This window comes from Tachyglossus aculeatus, chromosome 11 (genome assembly GCF_015852505.1).
Source record: "Tachyglossus aculeatus isolate mTacAcu1 chromosome 11, mTacAcu1.pri, whole genome shotgun sequence".
Lineage (NCBI taxonomy): Eukaryota > Metazoa > Chordata > Mammalia > Monotremata > Tachyglossidae > Tachyglossus > Tachyglossus aculeatus.
The window spans coordinates 28,561,384-28,576,866 of record NC_052076.1 but is presented as its reverse complement, the minus strand read 5'-3'; the positions used below and the strand labels follow the sequence as shown (position 1 = coordinate 28,576,866).

Below are 15,483 nucleotides of genomic sequence, written 5' to 3'. Positions count from 1 at the left end.
CTCAATAAATATGACTGAATGAATGAATTTGTGAAACATAAATGCTGGGCAGAAAGGCATTAGGCACCATATCTGGGAAGCAGCATGGCGTAGTGGATAGAGCACAGGTCTGGGAGTAGGAAGGTCATGGGTTCTAATCCCGGCTCCACCACTTGTCTGCTGGGTGACCTTGGGCAAGTCGCTTCACTTCCCTGGGTCTCACTTTCCCTCATAATAATAATAATAATAATGATAATGATGGCATTTATTAAGCACTTACTAAGTGCTGCGAAGGTTACAAGGTAATCAGGTTGTCCCATGGGGGGCTCACGGTTTTAATCCCCATTTTACAGATGAGGTAACTGAGGCACAGAGAAGTTAAGTGACTAGCCCAAAGTCACACAGCTGACAAGTGGCAGAGCCGGGATTTGAACCCATGACCTCTGACTCCAAAGCCCATGCTCTTTCTACTGAGCCACGCTGCTTCTCACATCTGTGCTTCTCACATCTTCTCATCTGGAAAATGGGGATGGACACTGTGAGCCCCACGTGGGACAGGGGTTGTGTCCAACCCCATTTGCTTGGATCCACTCCAGGGCTTAGTACAGTGTCTGGCACATAGTAAATGCTTAACAAATGCCGTAATTATTATTATTATTAGAGGCATGGCAAATCTGCCTCTAGATGTGGCACACGTGAACTGATTGCTAATTAAAGTTAGTTTTATTGCTTTGTCTTTCTGTTTGTAACTATGGAGAAACAGTGAGAAAAAGGCATTTTAGGCAGAAAGGTTTGGGGAAATTGAGTCTTCTTCACTCTATCCAGCTCAGGAAGCTGGATTTGAGAAGCAGGGTGGCCTTAGTGGAAACAGAGCAGGCCTCAATGTCAGAGGACCTGGATTCTAATCTCAGCTCTGCCACTTCCCTGCTGTGAGACCTTGGAGAAGACATTTAACTCCTCTGGGCCTCAGCTCCCTCACCTGTACAAAGGAGATTCAATACCATTTCCTACTTAGACTGTGAGCTCCATGCTGGACAGGTACCGTTTCCGACTTAGCACATAGTAATAATAATAATAACAACGGTATTTGTTAAGCGCTTACTAAGTGCAGAGCACCTTTCTAAGAGCTGGGGGGGATACAGGTAATCGGGTTGTCTCACGTGAGGCTCACAGTCTTAATGCCCGTTTTACAGATGAGGTAACTGAGGCACAGAGAAGTGAAGTGACTTGCCCAAAGTCACACAGCTGACAAGTGGTGGAGGCAGGATTAGAACCCATGACCTCTGACTCCCAAGCCCAGGCTCTATCCACTGAGTCACACTGCTTCTCTGTTAGTAAGCACCTAACAGATGATAATGACAAGAGTAAGCCCCACTTTTCCTCATCTCCCACTCCCTCCTGTGTCACCCTAACTTTCTCCCTCTGTTCTCCCCACTTTAGGCCCCACAGCACTTATGTGTATATCTGTCATTTTATTTATTTGTACTGATGTCCATCTGCCCCGCTCAAGAGCATGAGCTCATTGTGGGCAGGGATCGTCACTGTTTCTTATCGTACTATTCTTTCCTGAGCACATAGTACAGCGCTCTGCACACAGTAAGCGCTTAATAAATATGATTGAATGAGTGAATGAATTATTATTATTATTAGAGCAGGGTTCTGAATGAGGAAAGGGCCAGGATTTGGCAGATGGGAGTAGAGATGCTGCTTAAGACATCTGGGAAATATTGTGGCAGAAGGCACCGAGTCTGGAATGAGACACTAAATGCATTTCCATATCTTTGGATGGAAAGGGCTGTGCAAGTGTCAAGAAATATACTGCCAAAATTTATACATTTACCATTTTGTAATTATACCTGTATCATGCACTCCCACACAATTTTTATACGCAATTGCTCACACGTAAACTGCAGTAACCTTCCCTACACAGTAATGTTCCATAAAAAATCTTCTCCAAAAGAAATCATTGCTAATCATGTATTTACAATAAGAATGGTAGAAAAAACTGCTCTCCTAAATATTCATACTTATATTGCCACATTAGCTACTCCGAAATTGTTATTGGTGAAAACTACTCATCTATTCAAGGCAGGTAAAATATTTACAAATTCGTTTCAAACTGCTCACACACAGAGGCTTCATTAAAATCTTTTTCAAACGAATTTTCCTCAGAAACCTGGGATTATATATATATTAATAGCTGCTAAGTCGTATTTGGTAGGCTGCGGGTCACTTGGCTTCTTAGATTGTGGCGGCAAATGCGGGTGATATACAATCGCACAAATAAATTAGCGTTCCTTGGCTTTGTTCATCTAGATAAAGAAAATCCAAAAAAATTTAACCACCCCGATAATGCTAGGCTGGCCATTATTGCTTTGGAAACAGTCTGAATGGAATCTCTGACCATAGCCTGACCTATCCAGTACAAAATCAAATAGTGGGCTGGAAATTACCCAGGGAATGATCCGGTTTTCAATTCTTCAACCAAACTAGAGAATAGTCAGAAAGAGTACCTATTAAGCACCCGCTGTGTGCAAAGTTACATGCAGGGGGGAAAAAACCCACCAGATTCATTCATCCAGTTGTATTTACTGAGCACTTACTGTAAGCAGAACACTGAACTAAGTGCTTGGAAAGTACAATTCAGCAACAGAGACAGTCCCTGCCCACATAAGATGATTCAGGCCACCAAAAACTACCTTTTCCTCAAAAGAAAGACCTTGTTTTGGCCTGAATTACCTGGACAATTACCCAAATCTTCCTTTTTATGCGTCTAACTAGTCAATTAGTTTCAGTGATTTGAGTGAGATCCCCTCGTCAGCGGAAGCGGCAGGAGCAAAATTCATCCGGGTGGTTCTTCCTCTCCAATCCCTCCTTCTCACTACTCATTTATCTCTCACTAGGACAATTATCAGAGTCCTCTGGGGCCATCATGTTTCCAGTAACAACAGGAAATGCAAAATAGGTTAAGCAAAGCAACACATACTCCGAGAGGTTACACTCTGGTTGTACTCCTCATTCCAACAGAAGCGGAAGAATAATGTTCTCTCTTGGCCCCCTGGTTCTCCGGTTACACGCATGTCGGAAGAAAAATGAAATGGAAGATAATCTAGGGGGATCGACCTCATGGAGAAAGTGGGATTTCAGGAGGATTTGAAAATTGGAAGAGCTGTGGTCTGGCGGATTTGCAGGCATGGGGAGTATTGGCAAGCAGCGTGGCTTAGTGGAAAGAGCATGGGCTTGGGAGTCCAAGGACATGGGCTCTAATCCTGTCTCTGCCACTTGTCTGCTGTGTGACCTTAGGCAAGACACTTAACTTCTCTGGGCCTCTGTTACCTCATTTGTAAAATGAGGATTAAGACTGTGAGCCCCATGTGGGACAACCTGATTACTTTGTGTCTACCCTAGCTCTTAGAACAGTGCTTGGCAGATAGCAAGTGCTTAACCAATACTATTATTATTATTAAGCTAATCAGGTTGGACACAGTCCTTGCCCCACATGAGGCTCATAGTCTTAATCCCCATTTTCCAGATAAGGTAACTGAGGCATAGAGAAATGAAGCCACTTGCCCAAGGTTACACAGCAGACTAGTTGCGGAGCTGGAATTAGAACCCAGGTCCTTTTGACTCCCGGGCCCGTGCTCTCTCCGCTAGGCCACGCTGCTTCTCTAAATAGCAAACTAACCAGCAAATGTGACACCTGATCATGTAAAACAGAGGTACCCCAGGGCACCATGTAAAATCATTATAAAGTGGTGAAATAACAATATAAAGTTAATTTTATTAAAATTAACAATACTTCCCATCAGCATGAGGCAATCTACATTCAAAATTAAAACAGTAGGGATGTAGAGCCAACTAAGCAATTTGATATGCTAAATTTTGCTAAATGCCTCAAAATGATAAAAAATAAAGTTTCCAAGGTCACTGTCCCAGTTTTGCCTTTTCCCCTATGCATTCTGTCAATACTTTTGGCTGTTCCTAGCATTCTTGAAAAGCTGAAATGAAACTCCATTTCCTTACTCAATTTTGTTTGTTTCTCTTCTGTAGCAGCCCTGGTTTGTCATCTAGGGATGCTTTAGGTTACTTTTGCTATATTTTGAAAAGTAAACCAGAATTTAAAACCTACTTTTGGTAATCTTACTTAAGGTTTCTGAAAGCAAAGGGAAAAGTCCAGTCAAATTTGGTTCCTCTCAACATAAGGCATGAAAAAAGTAAAACATCTTTTGGTTCTGGTTTCTAAAAGCAGCATGGCATAATGGATAGACCACGAGCCTGGGAGTCAGAAGGTCATGGGTTCTAATCCCGGCTCCACCACCTGTCTGCTGAGTGACCTTAGGCAAACCACTTCACTTCTCTGGCACTCGGTTTTTTTTTTTTTGATGGCATTTATTAAGCGCTTACTGTACGCAAAGCACTGTTCTAAGCGCTGGGGAGGTTACAAGGTTGATCAGGTTGTCCCACAGTGGGCTCACAGTCCTAATCCCCATTTTACAGATGAGGTAACTGAGGCACAGAGAAGTTAAGTGACTTGCTCAGAGTCACACAGCTGACAATTGGCAGAGACAGGATTTGAACCCATGACCTCTGACTCCAAAGCCCATGCTCTTTCCACTGAGCCATGCTGCTTCTCTTCTCGGTTCCCTCATATGTAAAACAGGGACTGAGACTGTGAGCCCCACATAGGACAGGGACTGTGTCCAACCCGATTTGCTTGTATCCATCCCAGAGCTTAGTACGGTACCTCGCACATAGTAAGCCCTTAATAAATACCGCAATTATTATTGTTATTATTATCATTATCTGGAGGTGGTGGCAAATTGACTACTGGTTGGGCATAGCGTTACCCAAGTCCAGCTATTGGCTCATGGCATGGATTTCTAGAATTTTATTTTCCAGAAACAGTGGCACCCACATTGAAGAAAAATGACCTGTGATATTTATCTCAGGCTGCATCTTGTCATAATGTTGTGTTGAGTACCTAGAATCACAATCCCCTAGGCTTTTATGAAAAGTAAACTTCTCTTCTCCCCGCCTCCCACCTTGAATGGACTGTGCTATCACAAATGATGAGATTCCATTTTTCTCCTAGACCTCTGAATAGTAATCCTATGAACGGGAAACCAGACACTATGTTTCGAGGGAAAGGTGGTTAGATTTTTAAATGATGGGTGATGTTATTCCTGGGAAGTTTGAAAGTTAATTTGTTTGGGTTCACGGGTCAGAACGTACTAGAAAAACATGTCATCGAGGGATTATGATTAAGGGATTTTCAAGGGAAGAAGTAAATTTGGAGGTCAGTATGAACTAAAAGAATCAGTTTCCTAGGTATAGATGGCCTGCATATGTCCTCAGTTCTGGGCAGGATTGGTTCCGAATCGATTTAAACCAACTCTGGTGTGTCTTTTTAAGGGGCAGTGATAGAGGGAAGAAGGAAATCTTCAAAGTATTTTGAATATCTGACAGTCCCACAAAAGAAATTTCTTTTTCACTCACAATCCAATCCGATCTCCCCTGCTCATCGCCCACTGAGACTATAACAGCAAAAGCAACATGGCATAGTGTGTAGAGCTCTGGCCTTGGAGTCAGAATATGGTGAGTTCCAACAGGGCTCTACCACTTTTCTGCTGTGAGACTTTGGGCAAGTCACTTCACAGCTCTGGGCCTCAGTTATCTCATCTGGAAAATGGGGATTGAGACTGTGAGCCCCACGTGGGACAGGGACTGTGTCCATCCCGATTTGCTTGAATCCATTCCAGCGCTTAGTACAGTGCCTGGCACGCAGTAAGCCCCAAATACCATAATTATTGTTATGATTGTTAACATTACAGTTAATACAAAACAAGTGGAGACACCTGGATTGCCGGCAAACTTGGAAGATGTCTGAGAAGTTTAGAACGCTAAGCCTAAGCACTACATTTTTGAGGAGTACGTTTCTCTTAAGTTCAACATACAAACTCCACCGTTTCATACACGGGGGATTTTCTCCCTCTTTAATGGGAGTCTGGGAGTAGACAGAGTTCAAAACGTTGCAAGGAAAATAATTTTCAAGAAAGTACAAACACAAATAATCTGGGGCACTAATGTCTGCTTTTTTCTGTCCCTTGGTTGTTTTTACTGTTTACCTCAAGCAGAAATGCAAGCACAATTAATACTTCACAAGTTTGACAGTCTTTCTATTCCTCCACGGAAACAACAACCGTGGGTTACTGATCCAAGTCACTCACATTCAGAGAAATTTGGAGTCCAGAAATTGGAAACGTGATTTTTAAAAATCTTATTTATGTTGCTTCCTGGGTTCTCTTGGCCAAGCAGTTAGAGAATTCAGCACACTTCCCTGCCAATTTATCAATTTATACCAAAATAATTCCGAAATTCCATTTCTTGCCATTGGTGCCTGAAAAAAAAAACAATCTAAAAAAAAATCTTTACCGATACACGGGACTAACTGACATGTTTGGATGTAGAAGCTATGCTACATTCATTCATTCATTCATTCAATTGTATTTATTGAGCGCTTACTGTGTGCAGAGCACTGTGCTAAGCGCTTGGAAAGTACAATACAGCGATAAACATCCCAATTTGCTAACTTTCCTTGAGGAAAGGATTTCATTCAGTCATTCGATCATATTTATGGAGCGCTTACTGTATGCAGAGCACTGTACTAAGTGCTTGGAAAGTACAATACAGCAATAAATATCCCAACTCGCCAACTTTCCTTGAGGAAAGTATTTCATTCATTCATTCATTCAATCGTATTTATTGAGCACTTACTGTGTACACAGCACCATATTAAGCACTTGGAAAGTACAATTCGCCAACAGAGACAATCCCTACCCAACAACGGGCTCAGTCTAGAAGGAAGGAGACAGACAACAAAACAAAACAAGTAGACAGGCATCAACAGCAATTTCCCCTGGGCAGTTACGATCCCATGGGAAAGAACAAAAGGACTCTCGAAAAATTCACCCACCGGCCCGCAGAACCCATTCTGCAAACTGCAATGGCGATTTCATCGATAAGACGAGTGAGGGGGATTCCAAGAGGTCTCCGCAAAGAGCACCTGCGGCACTTGTGTTTGAGGTGCTCAATGGCTGTTTACACCAAGTGCCATCTGGCTGGATAGATATAATAACAATTATTCCATCGAGGTACGTAGCGCTCTAAATCATATTAATATACAATGATTCCACTAGTCTTTTAGGAGTTGATGTCTTTGTGTGCTCCCATTTAACCTGGATAATGCGCTTAAACAAGTCTGCCTCATCACTAAGAATTGATTTTTTATTTATGGGAATGTCACTTGCAATCCCATGATATCCCTTTGTAATTTGGAGGAACGGGACGGCATTCTAGCGTTAATCTATTTTTATGGCACATCTTTAAAAATTTGCAACATCTTGTTATATTTGGATATTTATATAGAGATTTGTGTCCCCACAGAAAGCTGTTGTTAGCTTTCGAGATTCATTCCCCTCGGCACTAGGGCAAGGTTCTAATATACTTCATTAGGTACCTCATATCAGATATAAGGGTTTATTCCTTTAAATTATTTAACCTTGATAGAACCTACTGGAATCTCATAAATTACCTACACAATAATGAAAATCATTAGTTAAGCTATTCAAATAGGCAATGGGAATAAAATTCAAATAATTGAAAAAAATCAACTTTCGAGTGGCCCACCAGATAAATTCTTTGGAAAATTCCCTATGATTAACCTTAACTAAATATCGTCACTCACTGCTGATTTGGCTATCAAGACCAATTTCAATGACAATGATGACCATCGTATTTGTTAAGCACTTACTAGATGCCAAGCACTGTTCTAAGTTCCGACATTTTCTTTAGAAGAGTGACATCCCCTTCCTGGGGACCCTAAAAAAGCCAGGGTTAAGACAGTCACTGCCAGATGGCCTTCCAAAATGACCAGCCCTGGGGCCTGTGTTTCAGACGATGCATCAAACTCTCATCCGTCATAAAGAACACGTGTAGATGGGAGGCAAACAGGAAGCCGTAGAAAATATACTACACCAAGAGCTTGCTGGCAACGATGAAAATGACTTGTAGCAAAATCACATTTCAAATGTACTTCACGGGATCATTAACTAATTGCTTCACAGGGGATTTCTGTCATAACACCTTTCCATCCATACAAATGGCACGGTTAACCCGGCCGCTTGAATTAGTTATCTATCTTCGGCTCCAGTTTCACCGACAGACTCTCTAACTACACGATTGTTCGTTACGGACCGCAACGGTGTATGTGAACTGAACAAGTTAGGGTACCTTTTTGAGACAGTATCATTTTACCATCCCCGAGGTTCTGCAGATGATTTTCACTAGAAACTGTGAATTACGTTGTATTATTGGAATTCTCTTGTGAATCTCTCACAGCATTGGTACTTTCGCCCCCAAATAAAAACACTATATTTCACACTTAAACCCACTTGACCTTTGAAAATGATCATATAGCTCTCAAAAACGTCTCCATCTCAAAACCTAAGAAACAATATGCTCTAAAAGAAAGATACATTCACTATACATATATGCATATATACGTGTGTGTGTGTGTGTGAATAGTAATGCAAAATTGACAATGCCTATACTCTGTGATGGATAAGCTAATATTTTTTAAAATATTAGATTTTTTAAAATAATATGTTACTATATATATATTCACTGCTGTTTGACCTTGGGCAAGTCACTTCATTTCTCTGGGCCTCAGTTCCCTCATCTGGAAAATGAGGATTGAGACTGTGAGCACCACGTGGGACAGCGACTCTGTCTAACCTGGTTGGCTTGTATCCACCACAGCGCTTAGTACACTGCCTTTCACACAGCATTCAACAAATGCCATAATAATAATCATTATTTTATAATAATGTAATATATTATTTAATATAACAATATATTAGTATATTATTTTATATATTCGAATATTAGCATTTTTCATAAATGTGATTCCAAATTCTCACTTAAGCAGCTTTGTACGTCAACTGTACATGTTATTAACAAAAGGAAAAAGAAAGAAAAACTTCTCATTGTGAAATCTGGTAGGGACTTTTTAAACGCACAAGGATGGCCCGTTGAAAACAGATCTCTAGAAAGGTAAGGAGAATATTTTTTCTGACCTTCACTGTTGCGAAAGACGAAGAGTGATCAGGAGTGATACAACTACTAATTCCTGAAGATTGTTTGTCCCATTCTACCCAAAACTTCGATAAAAGATTTAGCATATTCCCAAAAGCCAGGAAATTTAGAGTTAGGTCAGAGGAACCTCTTTCACTCACTCATACAACCTGGTATTACATCACCATAGGGTTCTTAGGTCATGGACCAAACCGTAGCCAGACAAATCAGAAAACCCTTCCCAAAATCTAGGGTTTGGGATTAAGTTTTCTGCCTTGGGTGCCCAAGATTTTAGGGAGGGTTTTCTGGCTCCTAAGTCAAAATGGGTCACCTCCTAGCCACAGTTACTGTGGTTTTATCAGCAGTGTAGAGTGCTTTCTCTCATTTAAAACATTCCTTTTGGTCTGGGCACTATCGAATAGCACGTATGGAGTCGGTTTTAATGTCTTTCACCGCACCCAAAACTGGGGAGGTACAGTAAATGGATGGAACTGTAATGACAACATCGCTGGAGGGTGTTGCTGTAATTTGCTTTCTATGATTGTCCCTTTAAACAAAAAGGTTTGCACTCAGTATGCAAAGAAGTTGGATGAGATGGGGGAGGAGGGGGCGGAGGGAGGAACCACACATATGAAGAAGAGAGGGAGAAAAACCTGCCGATCAATCATTTATAATTAACAAAAATCCGATTGGTGGTTTAAATAGAGATCAATGTGTTCCAGGCTGACTGGATTGTGAGGACGTATTCACCTTCTCGTAACTCTCTGAGCTGGCTGTCACACCTACAGAATCGCCATTTGTTTTCTTAACAAAGCTTCAGGGGGCGCCAGGCTCTCATTGAAATTTCATTAATCTAATGGAGTAAAGTCCTATAGAAAAAAATCAAATTCTCGTTGGGCGAGATGCTACCTGGGAAAGATAACCTCTGTTTGAACTCTCAGACTCTGATCGCTCTGCTATTAGTCTGGGGAAACAGACAGCAACAACTCTGATTACAGCCACCGGCCTCGACATTTTTTTTTCTAACTAGCAATTTCGAGTGCAAGTGCCACAGTGTCAGCTGAAGAAACACAACTGCGGGGTTTCTGCCGAGTGGAATGGTTCTGAAATGCCACAGAGTAGCTCACAAAGGACAATCTATGGCTTGGGAGGCAGGGCTGGGTAATAAGCATGTAGGCCGATAGGTCTATAGTCTCCTTTACGCAGGTGGGCGTTGAACACGTATGAAAATTTTTGATCTCACAGCTACCCAATTTAATGGCTTCCCCTGCTGTAAACCTGGAGCGGTGCTACCTTCATGAGGTCGCTGACACTAGCTTTGGAGAAAAGGTGTGTTTACATGTCTCCCCCTCCTAGACTGTGAGCCCGTTGTTGGGTAGGGACCGTCTCTATATGTTGCCAACTTGTACTTCCCAAGCGCTTAGTCCAGTGCTCTGCACACAGTAAGCACTCAATAAATACGATTGAATGAATGAATGTGTCGGTGATTGCGTTACACGCAGATAGGAAGCAGCATGGAGTAGTGGATGGAGCACGGGCTGGGATTCAGAAGGTCATGAGTTCTAATCCCAGCTCTGCCACTCATCGGCTGTGTGACCTTGGGCAAGTCACTTCATTTCTCTGGGACTCAGTTCCCTCATCTGTAAAATAGGGAAACTGTGAACCCCACTTGGGACAGGGACCATGTCCAACCCAGTTGACTTGTATCCACCCCAGCACTTAGTACAGTGCCTGTCACATAGTAAGTGCTTAACTGCCATAATTATTATTATTTTACAATGGTGCTATAAATCAGACAATACGAATCCAGTTAACATACCTCAGTTCTGCCTTTACATACAATAATGATGGTGTTTGTTAAGCGCTTACTATGTGCCAGGCACTGTACTAAGTGCTGGGGTGGATACAAGCAAATTAGTTTGGACACAGTCCCTGCCCCACATGGGGCTCACATTCTCAATCCCCATTTTACGGATGAGATCACTGAGGCCCAGAGCAGTGAAGACAAGTTACTTCACTTCCCTGAGCCTCATGTTCCTCAGCTATAAAATCGGGATTCAATCCTATTCCCTCCTACTTTGACTGCTAGCCCCAAGAAGCAGCATGGCTTAGTGGAAAGAGCATGGACTTGGGATTCAGAAGTCTTGGATTCTAATCCCGGCTCCTGCTACTTGCCAGCTGTGTGACTTTGTCCAAGTCACTTAACTTCACCATGCCTCAGTTACCTCATCTGAAAGATGGGGAATTAAGACTGTGAGCCCCACATGGGACAACCTGATTACCCTGTATTTACCCCAGTACTTAGAACAGTGCTTGGCACACAGTAAGCACTTAACAAGTACCATCATTATTATTATTAGGAAGAGGGAATAATATCCATCCTGATAATCTCTTATCTACACCAGCACTTAGAACAGCGCTCAACCATATAGTAAGCCTTTAACAAATATCATAATTATTCGAGATTGTCTTCAGGGCTAAAAAGGCTTAGGAATATAATTGGATATTGCCCTAGAACAAGGGGGCATGGAAGAAAGGCAAATTTGTAATTCCCTGGAGCAATATTAACCCTTGGGTAGAGTCTAATTCGCCCCATACATATAAGTGTCCTCATTCTTCTCCAGGCAAGACTAGGTAAAAGGTAATTTCCCGGAGTGCCAACCATCAAAATCACCGCCTAGTTCAGGGCTGCTTTTTCAGCAAGAGGTTTCTGGATCCTAGAAAGAATCAAACCCTTCAACCAGAAATCCTGGAGGAGGTACTACCTCTCCGATCCTGAAGGTGAGGATCGGTGTGACTTTCAAAAAAACATGGTGTAGTGGATAGAGCAGGGGCCTGGGTGTCAGAAGGATGTGGGTTCTAATCCCGGCTCTGCCACTTGTCTGCTGCGTGACCTTGGGCAAGTCACTCCACTTCTCTGAGCCTCAGTTCCCTCCTCTGTAAAATGGGGATTCAGACTGTGAGCCCCATGTGGGACACGGACTGTGTCCAACCTGATTAGCTTGTATCGACCCCAGCGCTTAAAACAGCGCCTGGCACATAGTAAGTGTTTAATAAATACCATAAAGAAAAGGGAAAATAAAAGCCAGGCTCATTTAGTAGTTCAACTTGTAGCTTCTGATTGCAGGTTACCCCTGCTAAAGGAAATTAAAAATTCTCAGCTTAAAATCGGGTAAAAGAGGATTAGTAAAACCACGAAAACAAAGGTCAGAATGACCTACTTTCTATGGTCAAAATCTGAAACTATGATGGGTTTCTGATTTAGACTTTACCTACCAAGATTATTCTATTTTCCCTTTGCCAGGTTTCACCTGGAAATACGTAGCACTCCCTTCAGAGCAGGAAATGCCTTTGACTTCCAGCGCATCACTACAGTGAGTGCTATACTTCCTGCCGAATTCTCTTCCCCTTCTCCGTTTATTGATTAATATTTTTCCGCTCAGGCTGGTAACCTACTGGACTATATTCACCCATGAGGACCTTTCGTTTCCTAGCTTATTTTCAAACATGACTCCTTTAATTTCCTGTTCACCATCCACCTGTAGAATTGAACTTCCTGCTCTCCGTCTACATCCTGTTTTAAGATACTGTTGAAATGACCTGATTTCTTAGGCCAAGGAAAAGGAAGAGGGGGAAGGAAAAACACACTTATCCCAACACATATGTAAATGGAGGTACGGAGAAATCCACACCCACGAAGAGGGAATTAGTTTCCCCAAGCGAGGCCTATTAAAATTGATCTCGAGAACAAAAAAGATACACCTTTTCCACCCATTCATCCCTACCACGGGCCCGGAAAAAGAAAGATCGTGAGAGGGAGACACACACATTCAGATGAGCCTTCGGGGAATCGTATGAACTTTTGAACCAGAGATGGAGAGCCAGAGCCCAGCCTGTTCCCACTTCATAAACATTTTTTTTCTTCAATTAATTAAGGTTGGGAAAGAAAAAAAATGGCAGAAGAGAAATAATTTAGCATGCAGTGCATACTTTACAGATGGATCCTACCTTCAGATGCTTATTAAATCTATGCATGATTGCGCTGGAGAAAATTAATCGCATTGTTTCTCACTATTCAAGAGAGGCTTGCAAACAATACCGAAATAAAGAGGAAAATGATGCCGATGTTATACTTTTATTTCTTAAACCGCAATCATAAAAGCAGATATCCTACCCTAAAGCAAAGCTAGGACGTATGATGGACCTATTTTTTGAATCAAGATTCCAGGGTACTTCATAAGCGGCTGGAATGCTTGCATTTATTTTCAAGCTCCCAGATCTTCTGGCATAACCCAAATTTCTGACTCGCTGGCCTTTGAACTGTTCCATTAAACGGTGAGTTTTTCTTCCAGTCCCGCTGGGAAGAAAGAGCCGTATGGCCAGCTGGGGGGATACTCGAGAGCAAATGTACTGTATCTCGGTAGAGCCTTGGCTTCTAGTTCTTTGAGGGTGGAATTTCTTGGGGAATTTTTTGGGGGGTGGAAGATCTGCAAGGTTATTAAGCTGCCTGGAAAAGCATTAAGGATTTACACTTCATCGGCTTTAATAAAGGACCGGTAGCATCAGATCCTGAAGTTCTCTGGGCTGTTTCCAAAGGCTTGATAGTGGCAGTTGACCTGTCACCCTAGACTGCCCCGAAAATGACCTTACTCCGAACTTGAAAGGACCACTTTCTTTCTAAGGGGTGAGAGGAGTCATTTATTTTCGAAGCTTGCTCACTTCCATGTTCTTCCCAGAACAGACCCTTGCAATGCCACTTTGGGAGAACAGACCCCCACCACGTCAAGGCGCACAGTCCGGTTGGAGGATGTGAATCGCACTCTGTTGTGGGATTGAAAGAAAGACTACCCCCACGTTTCACTTAAGAAATGCCAAATGGGTTGAACCTGAGCCTGGAAGGTCAGAGGAACAAAATGGATTTTTCACCCCTACCCCCTCAAATGACTATCGCCCAGGACTTGCCCATCCTTCCCATCCTTGATTGGAACTTTAGACATTCACTAAAAAAGGGCATTGCTAAAGAATTTATAATAATTACTAATTATGGCACTTGCTAAGCTCTTACTATGTGCCAAGCGCTGTTCTAAGCACTGGAGTAGATTCAAGTTAAGACAGTCCTTGTCCCACATATGGCTCACACTCTTTATCCCCATTTTACAAATGAGGTAACTGAGGCCCAGAGAAGTGAAGCGACTTGCCCAAGGTCACCCAGAATTAATTCATTCATATTTATTAAGTGCTTACTGTGTGCAGAGCACTGTAAAAAACACTTAGGAAACTACAATACAGCAATAAAAAGTGTGGCTCAGTGGAAAGAGCATAGACTTGGGAAGAAGTCGTGGATTCTAATCCCGGCTCTGCCACTTGTCAGCTGTGTGACTTTAGGCAAGTCACTTCACTTCTCTGGGGCTCAGTTACCTCATCTGTAAAATGGGGATTAAGACTGTGAGCCCCACATGGGACAACCTGATAACCCTGAATCTACCCCAGTGCTTAGAACAGTGCTTGGCACATAATAAGTGCTTAACAAATACCATCATTATTATTATTATTGTTATTATTAAAAAGTGACAATCCTTGCCCACAATGAGTTCACAGTCTAGAAGGGGGGAGACAGATATCAATACAAATAAGCAGACATCAATATAAATAAAATTACGGATATAATAAAATTACAGATGCAGCAGACCTGTGATGGAGCCAGGATTAGAATGCATGGCCTGACTCCCAGGCTTGTGCTCTATCCACTAAGCCATGCTGTTTTACTGAAAGAAGTAAAACAGGGTCATTCATTCTGTGAGTGGGTTAATCATACCAACAGCAGATAGTTCCACAAAAAAATAGATAAGGGAAAATTTTGAATATGATCATACTTTAAATTCACACAAAGCCCACTGTTGGGTAGGGACCGTCTCTATATGTTGCCAACTTGTACTTCCCAAGCGCTTGGTACAGTGCTCTGCACACAGCGCTCAATAAATATGATTGAATGAATGAGTGTGCAGAGCACTGTAATGCAGAGCTTGGGAGAGTACAATATAAGGGAGTTGGTAGAAACGTTCCCTGCCCACACAGAGCTTACGGCTTAGGGGAATCGTTCTATCTGCCGAAATTAAAGAACAATAAACAGTTCTGGCAAGTCCTGCAAGATGAGCCCCCACTTTTTCCAGAGAAGCAGCGTGGCTCAATGGAAAGAACCCGAGCTTTGAAATCAGAGGTCATGGGTTCAAATCCCAGCTCCACCACTTGTCAGCTGTGTGACTTTGGGCAAGTCACTTCACTTCTCTGTGCCTCAGTTACCTCATCTGTAAAATGGGGATTAAGGCTGTGAGCCCCACGAGGGACAACCTAATCACCTTGTAAACTCCCCAG

General features: G+C 42.4%; 1 protein-coding gene across 1 annotated transcript in view; it reads right to left on the bottom strand.

Annotated features, from left to right (window-relative positions):
- The window catches only part of SKAP1 (src kinase associated phosphoprotein 1), a 413,802-nt gene that overhangs the window by 235,559 nt on the left and 162,760 nt on the right, over nt 1-15,483 (bottom strand). The window lies entirely within an intron of this gene.